This window comes from Lampetra fluviatilis, chromosome 13 (genome assembly GCF_964198595.1).
Source record: "Lampetra fluviatilis chromosome 13, kcLamFluv1.1, whole genome shotgun sequence".
Classification (NCBI taxonomy): domain Eukaryota; kingdom Metazoa; phylum Chordata; class Hyperoartia; order Petromyzontiformes; family Petromyzontidae; genus Lampetra; species Lampetra fluviatilis.
The window spans coordinates 680,643-693,462 of NC_136287.1; the positions used below are offsets into that span (position 1 = coordinate 680,643).

At 50.5% G+C, this 12,820-nt stretch overlaps 1 long non-coding RNA gene across 1 annotated transcript in view; it reads left to right on the forward strand.

Moving 5' to 3' along the window:
• Positions 1-12,820, forward strand: part of LOC144935292 (uncharacterized) — a 31,790-nt gene that overhangs the window by 14,758 nt on the left and 4,212 nt on the right. The window contains exons 3-4 of the long non-coding RNA XR_013637286.1: positions 316-404; positions 1,096-1,210. This is a non-coding gene — a long non-coding RNA (uncharacterized LOC144935292). The remainder of the gene's footprint in view (positions 1-315; positions 405-1,095; positions 1,211-12,820) is intronic.

The window sequence follows — 12,820 nt, forward strand, 5'->3', positions numbered from 1 at the left end:
AGTGGATGGATTGTGAGTGGATGGATTTTGAGTGGATGGATTGTGAGTGGATGGATTGTGAGTGGATGGATTGTGAGTGGATGGATTGTGAGTGGATGGATTGTGAGTGGATGATTGTGAGTGGATGGATTGTGAGTGGATGATTGTGAGTGGATGGATTGTGAGTGGATGATTGTGAGTGGATGATTGTGAGTGGATGATTGTGAGTGGATGGATTGTGAGTGGATGATTGTGAGTGGATGATTGTGAGTGGATGATTGTGAGTGGATGGATTGTGAGTGGATGGATTGTGCGCGCTGTGTTATCGCGATGTAGGTGGTGGGACGCAGTGGCGCGCAGCGTACGCAGGGTCAAGCGTTGACCCCGATGACCCCCGCGAGGGTGTGGCAACGTTGCACAGGAGGGTGAGGCGCACCGAGTGACACACGCGGTCGGCACACGCAGATTCCGGGCAGCTCATCGGCCGAGTGAGCGCGTCGCAATCGGAAGGTTGCGAGTTCAAACCCTAGTTGGGGGGGTGGGGAGGGGTAGTTTAGCTCATAAAATGGGTACCACTTTGCGGGAAAGTCAACAAGAGTGATTATCTTATGGATAGACTCGCCCCCGCCATAAGAATGTGGATGTTCCACCACTGGGCCTCGTAACTAACCGCGCCACGCTATGAGGCACAGAATCCGTGGGGAAATCTCGCAGAGCAGTCCGATCCACCTCCGCATCACGAGAGAACGGCCCCGCGGAAGCGGATGTAGCAGAGCTACCTCTGAGCTCCGTTCTTCAGGTGACACCTCTGGACCGCACACAGTAGGGGGCTGCAGTTGCCCACCTGCTCGGCCATATGAGAGGGATGTTCGTCGCATGACAGCCAACCCGATTCTTTTATTTAACTCCCAGAGCTGGAGTTAAGACAAATTAAGCGCACAACCACGTGCCATGCGACGTGGGGTGTTGTTTTGTGCCTCGGTGTGACCACGGGCGCTGCGGGACTCCCCGATTCAATCCCACGAGCTCATGCGGTGCCAGCAGTCGTTTGACGATGTCGATGATGACGACGGTGATGGTGTGTGCGTGATGATCATTGTATCTCTCGCTTTGCAGGGGATGGACATCAACTTCCTTGACCCCGACGACCTCTGTGACCTTGCCGACTGCGTGATGACCCAGTCGCTGCCCGACCTCCTGTGGTCGTGCCACACGCCCTGCGGTGACCGAGGTGACCCCTTCTCGGTGGGCGGCTACTCACACCACCCCTCCCCCCAAACCACGACCACAACCGTGACCCCTAACCCTCGGCCCTAACCTCAGAAACCGTGACCTCTACCTCCATGAACCCCGACCTCGCCGTGCGGCCAGAGCGCTGCGTTCTGGAGACGCCGTCGTTACGGCTGCCCCTCACGCTCACACTCAGGCGTCATTATTCCAGATTGGAAGGCCACGTTGAGCTGCACTGTTAAATAGGACATAGAGTTGCATAGAGATCCACAGAGTGACACACAAATCCAAAGAGTGACACAGAGTGACACAGAGTGACACAGAGATGCACAGAGTGACACAGAGTGACACAGAGTGACACAGAGATGCACAGAGTGACACAGAGATGCACAGAGTGACACAGAGTGACTCAGAGATCCACAGAGTGACACAGAGTGACACAGAGATCCACAGAGTGACACAGAGATGCACAGAGTGACACAGAGTGACACTGAGATGCACAGAGTGACGCAGAGTGACACAGAGATGCACAGAGTGACACAGAGATCCACAGAGTGGCACAGAATGACACAGAGTGACAGAGTGACACAGAGTGACACAGAGTGATGCAGAGTGACAGAATGACACAGAGTGACACAGAGATGCACAGAGTGACACAGAGATCCACAGAGTGACACAGAGATCCACAGAGTGACACAGAGATCCACAGAGTGACACAGAGATCCACAGAGTGACACAGAGATCCACAGAGATCCACAGAGTGGCACAGAGTGACACAGAGATCCACAGAGTGGCACAGAGTGACACAGAGATGCACAGAGTGACACAGAGATCCACAGAGTGCAACAGAGTGACACAGAGTGACACAGAGATCCACAGAGTGACACAGCAATGCACAGAGTGACACAGAGATGCACAGAGTGACACAGAGTGACACAGAGTGACACAGAGATCCACAGAGTGACACAGAGATGCACAAAGTGACACAGAGATCCACAGAGTGACACAGAGTGACACAGAGTGACACAGAGATGCACAGAGTGACACGGAGATCCACAGAGTGGCACAGAGATGCACAGAGTGACACAGAGTGACACAGAGTGACACAGAGATCCACAGAGTGACACAGAGTGACACAGAGATGCACAGAGTGACACGGAGATCCACAGAGTGACACAGAGTGACACAGAGTGACACAGAGATCCACAGAGTGACACAGAGTGACACAGAGTGACACAGAGATGCACAGAGTGACACAGAGTGACACAGAGATCCACAGAGTGACACAGAGTGACACAGAGATCCACAGAGTGACACAGAGTGACACAGAGATCCACAGAGTGACACAGAGTGACACAGAGTGACACAGAGATGCACAGAGTGACACAGAGTGACACGGAGATCCACAGAGTGACACAGAGTGACACAGAGATCCACAGAGTGACACAGAGTGACACAGAGTGACACAGAGATCCACAGAGTGACACAGAGTGACACAGAGTGACACAGAGATGCACAGAGTGACACAGAGTGACACAGAGATCCACAGAGATCCACAGAGCGACACAGAGTGACACAGAGTGACACAGAGATGCACAGAGTGACACAGAGTGACACAGAGATGCACAGAGTGACACAGAGTGACACAGAGATGCACAGAGTGACACAGAGATGCACAGAGTGACACAGAGTGACACAGAGATGCACAGAGTGACACAGAGTGACACAGATTGACACAGAGATCCACAGAGTGACACAGAGTGACACAGAGATGCACAGAGTGACACAGAGTGACACAGAGATGCACAGAGTGACACAGAGTGACACAGAGATGCACAGAGTGACACAAAGATGCACAGAGTGACACAGAGTGACACAGAGATGCACAGAGTGACACAGAGTGACACAGAGATGCACAGAGTGACACAGAGATCCACAGAGTGATACAGAGTGACACATAGATGCACAGAGTGACACAGAGATGCACAGAGTGACACAGAGATGCACAGAGTGACACAGAGTGACACAGAGATGCACAGAGTGACACAGAGATCCACAGAGTGACACAGAGTGACACAGAGTGACACAGAGATGCACAGAGTGACACAGAGATCCACAGAGATGCACAGAGTGACACAGAGTGACACAGAGATGCACAGAGTGACACAGAGATCCACAGAGTGACACAGAGTGACACAGAGATGCATAGAGTGACACAGATTGACACGGAGATCCACAGAGTGACACAGAGTGACACAGAGATGCACAGAGTGACACAGAGATGCACAGAGTGACACAGAGTGACACAGAGATCCACAGAGATCCACAGAGTGACACATAGTCACACAGAGATGCACAGAGTGGCACAGACTGACACAGAGATGCACAGAGATGCACAGAGTGACACAGAGTGACACAGAGATGCACAGATTGACATAGAGTGACACAGAGTGGCACAGAGATCCACAGAGTGACACAGAGATCCACAGAGAGACACAGAGATGCACAGAGTGACACAGAGTGACACAGAGATGCACAGAGTGACACAGAGATGCACAGAGTGACACAGAGTGACACAGAGATCCACAGAGTGACACAGAGTGACACAGAGTGACACAGAGATGCACAGAGTGACACAGAGATGCACAGAGTGACACAGAGTGACACAGAGATCCACAGAGATCCACAGAGTGACACATAGTCACACAGAGATGCACAGAGTGGCACAGACTGACACAAAGATGCACAGAGATGCACAGAGTGACACAGAGTGACACAGAGATGCACAGATTGACATAGAGTGACACAGAGTGGCACAGAGATGCACAGAGTGACACAGAGTGACACAGAGATCCACAGAGTGACACAGAGATCCACAGAGAGACACAGAGATGCACAGAGTGACACAGAGTGACACAGAGATGCACAGATTGACATAGAGTGACACAGAGTGACACAGAGATCCACAGAGTGACACAGAGATGCACAGAGTGACACAGAGATGCACAGAGTGACATAGAGTGACACAGAGATCCACAGAGATCCACAGAGTGACACAGAGATGCACAGAGTGACACAGAGTGACACAGAGTGACACAGAGATCCACAGAGATCCACAGAGTGACACAGAGATGCACAGAGTGACACAGAGTGACACAGAGATCCACAGAGTGACACAGAGATGCACAGAGTAACACAGAGTGGCACAGAGTGACACAGAGTGACACAGAGATGCACAGAGTGACACAGAGTGACACAGAGATGCACAGAGTGACACAGAGTGACACAGAGATCCACAGAGATCCACAGAGTGACACAGAGATGCACAGAGTGACACAGAGTGACACAGAGATCCACAGATATCCACAGAGTGACACAGAGATGCACAGAGTGACACAGAGTGACACAGAGTGACACAGAGATCCACAGAGATCCACAGAGTGACACAGAGATGCACAGAGTGACACAGAGTGGCACAGAGTGACACAGAGTGACACAGAGATCCACAGAGATCCACAGAGTGACACAGAGATGCACAGAGTAACACAGAGTGGCACAGAGTGACACAGAGTGACACAGAGATGCACAGAGTGACACAGAGTGACACAGAGTGACACAGAGATCCACAGAGATCCACAGAGTGACACAGAGATGCACAGAGTGACACAGAGTGACACAGAGTGACACAGAGATCCACAGAGATCCACAGAGTGACACAGAGATGCACAGAGTGACATAGAGTGACACAGAGATCCACAGAGATCCACAGAGTGACACAGAGATGCACAGAGTGACACAGAGTGACACAGAGTGACACAGAGATCCACAGAGATCCACAGAGTGACACAGAGATGCACAGAGTGACACAGAGTGACACAGAGTGACACAGAGTGACACAGAGATCCACAGAGTGCAACAGAGTGACACAGAGTGACACAGAGATCCACAGAGTGACACAGCAATGCACAGAGTGACACAGAGATGCACAGAGTGACACAGAGTGACACAGAGTGACACAGAGATGCACAAAGTGACACAGAGATCCACAGAGTGACACAGAGTGACACAGAGTGACACAGAGATGCACAGAGTGACACGGAGATCCACAGAGTGGCACAGAGATGCACAGAGTGACACAGAGTGACACAGAGTGACACAGAGATCCACAGAGTGACACAGAGTGACACAGAGATGCACAGAGTGACACGGAGATCCACAGAGTGACACAGAGTGACACAGAGTGACACAGAGATTCACAGAGTGACACAGAGTGACACAGAGATGCACAGAGTGACACAGAGTGACACAGAGATCCACAGAGTGACACAGAGTGACACAGAGATCCACAGAGTGACACAGAGTGACACAGAGATCCACAGAGTGACACAGAGTGACACAGAGATCCACAGAGTGACACAGAGATGCACAGAGTGACACAGAGATGCACAGAGTGACATAGAGTGACACAGAGATCCACAGAGATCCACAGAGTGACACAGAGATGCACAGAGTGACACAGAGTGACACAGAGTGACACAGAGATCCACAGAGATCCACAGAGTGACACAGAGATGCACAGAGTGACACAGAGTGACACAGAGATCCACAGAGTGACACAGAGATGCACAGAGTAACACAGAGTGGCACAGAGTGACACAGAGTGACACAGAGATGCACAGAGTGACACAGAGTGACACAGAGATGCACAGAGTGACACAGAGTGACACAGAGATCCACAGAGATCCACAGAGTGACACAGAGATGCACAGAGTGACACAGAGTGACACAGAGATCCACAGATATCCACAGAGTGACACAGAGATGCACAGAGTGACACAGAGTGACACAGAGTGACACAGAGATCCACAGAGATCCACAGAGTGACACAGAGATGCACAGAGTGACACAGAGTGGCACAGAGTGACACAGAGTGACACAGAGATCCACAGAGATCCACAGAGTGACACAGAGATGCACAGAGTAACACAGAGTGGCACAGAGTGACACAGAGTGACACAGAGATGCACAGAGTGACACAGAGTGACACAGAGTGACACAGAGATCCACAGAGATCCACAGAGTGACACAGAGATGCACAGAGTGACACAGAGTGACACAGAGTGACACAGAGATCCACAGAGATCCACAGAGTGACACAGAGATGCACAGAGTGACATAGAGTGACACAGAGATCCACAGAGATCCACAGAGTGACACAGAGATGCACAGAGTGACACAGAGTGACACAGAGTGACACAGAGATCCACAGAGATCCACAGAGTGACACAGAGATGCACAGAGTGACACAGAGTGACACAGAGTGACACAGAGTGACACAGAGATCCACAGAGTGCAACAGAGTGACACAGAGTGACACAGAGATCCACAGAGTGACACAGCAATGCACAGAGTGACACAGAGATGCACAGAGTGACACAGAGTGACACAGAGTGACACAGAGATGCACAAAGTGACACAGAGATCCACAGAGTGACACAGAGTGACACAGAGTGACACAGAGATGCACAGAGTGACACGGAGATCCACAGAGTGGCACAGAGATGCACAGAGTGACACAGAGTGACACAGAGTGACACAGAGATCCACAGAGTGACACAGAGTGACACAGAGATGCACAGAGTGACACGGAGATCCACAGAGTGACACAGAGTGACACAGAGTGACACAGAGATCCACAGAGTGACACAGAGTGACACAGAGATGCACAGAGTGACACAGAGTGACACAGAGATCCACAGAGTGACACAGAGTGACACAGAGATCCACAGAGTGACACAGAGTGACACAGAGATCCACAGAGTGACACAGAGTGACACAGAGTGACACAGAGATGCACAGAGTGACACAGAGTGACACGGAGATCCACAGAGTGACACAGAGTGACACAGAGATCCACAGAGTGACACAGAGTGACACAGAGTGACACAGAGATCCACAGAGTGACACAGAGTGACACAGAGTGACACAGAGATGCACAGATTGACATAGAGTGGCACAGAGTGGCACAGAGATCCACAGAGTGACACAGAGATCCACAGAGAGACACAGAGATGCACAGAGTGACACAGAGTGACACAGAGATGCACAGAGTGACACAGAGATGCACAGAGTGACACAGAGTGACACAGAGATCCACAGAGTGACACAGAGTGACACAGAGTGACACAGAGATGCACAGAGTGACACAGAGATGCACAGAGTGACACAGAGTGACACAGAGATCCACAGAGATCCACAGAGTGACACATAGTCACACAGAGATGCACAGAGTGGCACAGACTGACACAAAGATGCACAGAGATGCACAGAGTGACACAGAGTGACACAGAGATGCACAGATTGACATAGAGTGACACAGAGTGGCACAGAGATGCACAGAGTGACACAGAGTGACACAGAGATCCACAGAGTGACACAGAGATCCACAGAGAGACACAGAGATGCACAGAGTGACACAGAGTGACACAGAGATGCACAGATTGACATAGAGTGACACAGAGTGACACAGAGATCCACAGAGTGACACAGAGATGCACAGAGTGACACAGAGATGCACAGAGTGACATAGAGTGACACAGAGATCCACAGAGATCCACAGAGTGACACAGAGATGCACAGAGTGACACAGAGTGACACAGAGTGACACAGAGATCCACAGAGATCCACAGAGTGACACAGAGATGCACAGAGTGACACAGAGTGACACAGAGATCCACAGAGTGACACAGAGATGCACAGAGTAACACAGAGTGGCACAGAGTGACACAGAGTGACACAGAGATGCACAGAGTGACACAGAGTGACACAGAGATGCACAGAGTGACACAGAGTGACACAGAGATCCACAGAGATCCACAGAGTGACACAGAGATGCACAGAGTGACACAGAGTGACACAGAGATCCACAGATATCCACAGAGTGACACAGAGATGCACAGAGTGACACAGAGTGACACAGAGTGACACAGAGATCCACAGAGATCCACAGAGTGACACAGAGATGCACAGAGTGACACAGAGTGGCACAGAGTGACACAGAGTGACACAGAGATCCACAGAGATCCACAGAGTGACACAGAGATGCACAGAGTAACACAGAGTGGCACAGAGTGACACAGAGTGACACAGAGATGCACAGAGTGACACAGAGTGACACAGAGTGACACAGAGATCCACAGAGATCCACAGAGTGACACAGAGATGCACAGAGTGACACAGAGTGACACAGAGTGACACAGAGATCCACAGAGATCCACAGAGTGACACAGAGATGCACAGAGTGACACAGAGTGACACAGAGTGACACAGAGATCCACAGAGATCCACAGAGTGACACAGAGATGCACAGAGTGACATAGAGTGACACAGAGATCCACAGAGATCCACAGAGTGACACAGAGATGCACAGAGTGACACAGAGTGACACAGAGTGACACAGAGATCCACAGAGATCCACAGAGTGACACAGAGATGCACAGAGTGACACAGAGTGACACAGAGTGACACAGAGTGACACAGAGATCCACAGAGTGCAACAGAGTGACACAGAGTGACACAGAGATCCACAGAGTGACACAGCAATGCACAGAGTGACACAGAGATGCACAGAGTGACACAGAGTGACACAGAGTGACACAGAGATGCACAAAGTGACACAGAGATCCACAGAGTGACACAGAGTGACACAGAGTGACACAGAGATGCACAGAGTGACACGGAGATCCACAGAGTGGCACAGAGATGCACAGAGTGACACAGAGTGACACAGAGTGACACAGAGATCCACAGAGTGACACAGAGTGACACAGAGATGCACAGAGTGACACGGAGATCCACAGAGTGACACAGAGTGACACAGAGTGACACAGAGATCCACAGAGTGACACAGAGTGACACAGAGATGCACAGAGTGACACAGAGTGACACAGAGATCCACAGAGTGACACAGAGTGACACAGAGATCCACAGAGTGACACAGAGTGACACAGAGATCCACAGAGTGACACAGAGTGACACAGAGTGACACAGAGATGCACAGAGTGACACAGAGTGACACGGAGATCCACAGAGTGACACAGAGTGACACAGAGATCCACAGAGTGACACAGAGTGACACAGAGTGACACAGAGATCCACAGAGTGACACAGAGTGACACAGAGTGACACAGAGATGCACAGATTGACATAGAGTGGCACAGAGTGGCACAGAGATCCACAGAGTGACACAGAGATCCACAGAGAGACACAGAGATGCACAGAGTGACACAGAGTGACACAGAGATGCACAGAGTGACACAGAGATGCACAGAGTGACACAGAGTGACACAGAGATCCACAGAGTGACACAGAGTGACACAGAGTGACACAGAGATGCACAGAGTGACACAGAGATGCACAGAGTGACACAGAGTGACACAGAGATCCACAGAGATCCACAGAGTGACACATAGTCACACAGAGATGCACAGAGTGGCACAGACTGACACAAAGATGCACAGAGATGCACAGAGTGACACAGAGTGACACAGAGATGCACAGATTGACATAGAGTGACACAGAGTGGCACAGAGATGCACAGAGTGACACAGAGTGACACAGAGATCCACAGAGTGACACAGAGATCCACAGAGAGACACAGAGATGCACAGAGTGACACAGAGTGACACAGAGATGCACAGATTGACATAGAGTGACACAGAGTGACACAGAGATCCACAGAGTGACACAGAGATGCACAGAGTGACACAGAGATGCACAGAGTGACATAGAGTGACACAGAGATCCACAGAGATCCACAGAGTGACACAGAGATGCACAGAGTGACACAGAGTGACACAGAGTGACACAGAGATCCACAGAGATCCACAGAGTGACACAGAGATGCACAGAGTGACACAGAGTGACACAGAGATCCACAGAGTGACACAGAGATGCACAGAGTAACACAGAGTGGCACAGAGTGACACAGAGTGACACAGAGATGCACAGAGTGACACAGAGTGACACAGAGATGCACAGAGTGACACAGAGTGACACAGAGATCCACAGAGATCCACAGAGTGACACAGAGATGCACAGAGTGACACAGAGTGACACAGAGATCCACAGATATCCACAGAGTGACACAGAGATGCACAGAGTGACACAGAGTGACACAGAGTGACACAGAGATCCACAGAGATCCACAGAGTGACACAGAGATGCACAGAGTGACACAGAGTGGCACAGAGTGACACAGAGTGACACAGAGATCCACAGAGATCCACAGAGTGACACAGAGATGCACAGAGTAACACAGAGTGGCACAGAGTGACACAGAGTGACACAGAGATGCACAGAGTGACACAGAGTGACACAGAGTGACACAGAGATCCACAGAGATCCACAGAGTGACACAGAGATGCACAGAGTGACACAGAGTGACACAGAGTGACACAGAGATCCACAGAGATCCACAGAGTGACACAGAGATGCACAGAGTGACATAGAGTGACACAGAGATCCACAGAGATCCACAGAGTGACACAGAGATGCACAGAGTGACACAGAGTGACACAGAGTGACACAGAGATCCACAGAGATCCACAGAGTGACACAGAGATGCACAGAGTGACACAGAGTGACACAGAGTGACACAGAGTGACACAGAGATCCACAGAGTGCAACAGAGTGACACAGAGTGACACAGAGATCCACAGAGTGACACAGCAATGCACAGAGTGACACAGAGATGCACAGAGTGACACAGAGTGACACAGAGTGACACAGAGATGCACAAAGTGACACAGAGATCCACAGAGTGACACAGAGTGACACAGAGTGACACAGAGATGCACAGAGTGACACGGAGATCCACAGAGTGGCACAGAGATGCACAGAGTGACACAGAGTGACACAGAGTGACACAGAGATCCACAGAGTGACACAGAGTGACACAGAGATGCACAGAGTGACACGGAGATCCACAGAGTGACACAGAGTGACACAGAGTGACACAGAGATCCACAGAGTGACACAGAGTGACACAGAGTGACACAGAGATGCACAGAGTGACACAGAGTGACACAGAGATCCACAGAGTGACACAGAGTGACACAGAGATCCACAGAGTGACACAGAGTGACACAGAGATCCACAGAGTGACACAGAGTGACACAGAGTGACACAGAGATGCACAGAGTGACACAGAGTGACACGGAGATCCACAGAGTGACACAGAGTGACACAGAGATCCACAGAGTGACACAGAGTGACACAGAGTGACACAGAGATCCACAGAGTGACACAGAGTGACACAGAGTGACACAGAGATGCACAGAGTGACACAGAGTGACACAGAGATCCACAGAGATCCACAGAGCGACACAGAGTGACACAGAGTGACACAGAGATGCACAGAGTGACACAGAGTGACACAGAGTGACACAGAGATGCACAGAGTGACACAGAGTGACACAGAGATGCACAGAGTGACACAGAGATGCACAGAGTGACACAGAGTGACACAGAGATGCACAGAGTGACACAGAGTGACACAGATTGACACAGAGATCCACAGAGTGACACAGAGTGACACAGAGATGCACAGAGTGACACAGAGTGACACAGAGATGCACAGAGTGACACAGAGTGACACAGAGATGCACAGAGTGACACAAAGATGCACAGAGTGACACAGAGTGACACAGAGATGCACAGAGTGACACAGAGTGACACAGAGATGCACAGAGTGACACAGAGATCCACAGAGTGATACAGAGTGACACATAGATGCACAGAGTGACACAGAGATGCACAGAGTGACACAGAGATGCACAGAGTGACACAGAGTGACACAGAGATGCACAGAGTGACACAGAGATGCACAGAGTGACACAGAGTGACACAGAGTGACACAGAGATGCACAGAGTGACACAGAGTGACACAGAGATGCACAGAGTGACACAGAGATGCACAGAGTGACACAGAGTGACACAGAGATGCACAGAGTGACACAGAGTGACACAGATTGACACAGAGATCCACAGAGTGACACAGAGTGACACAGAGATGCACAGAGTGACACAGAGTGACACAGAGATGCACAGAGTGACACAGAGTGACACAGAGATGCACAGAGTGACACAAAGATGCACAGAGTGACACAGAGTGACACAGATATGCACAGAGTGACACAGAGTGACACAGAGATGCACAGAGTGACACAGAGATCCACAGAGTGATACAGAGTGACACATAGATGCACAGAGTGACACAGAGATGCACAGAGTGACACAGAGATGCACAGAGTGACACAGAGATGCACAGAGTGACACAGAGATCCACAGAGTGACACAGAGTGACACAGAGTGACACAGAGATGCACAGAGTGACACAGAGATCCACAGAGTGACACAGAGATGCACAGAGTGACACAGAGTGACACAGAGTGACACAGAGATGCATAGAGTGACACAGATTGACACGGAGATCCACAGAGTGACACAGAGTGACACAGAGATGCACAGAGTGACACAGAGATGCACAGAGTGACACAGAGTGACACAGAGATCCACAGAGATCCACAGAGTGACACATAGTCACACAGAG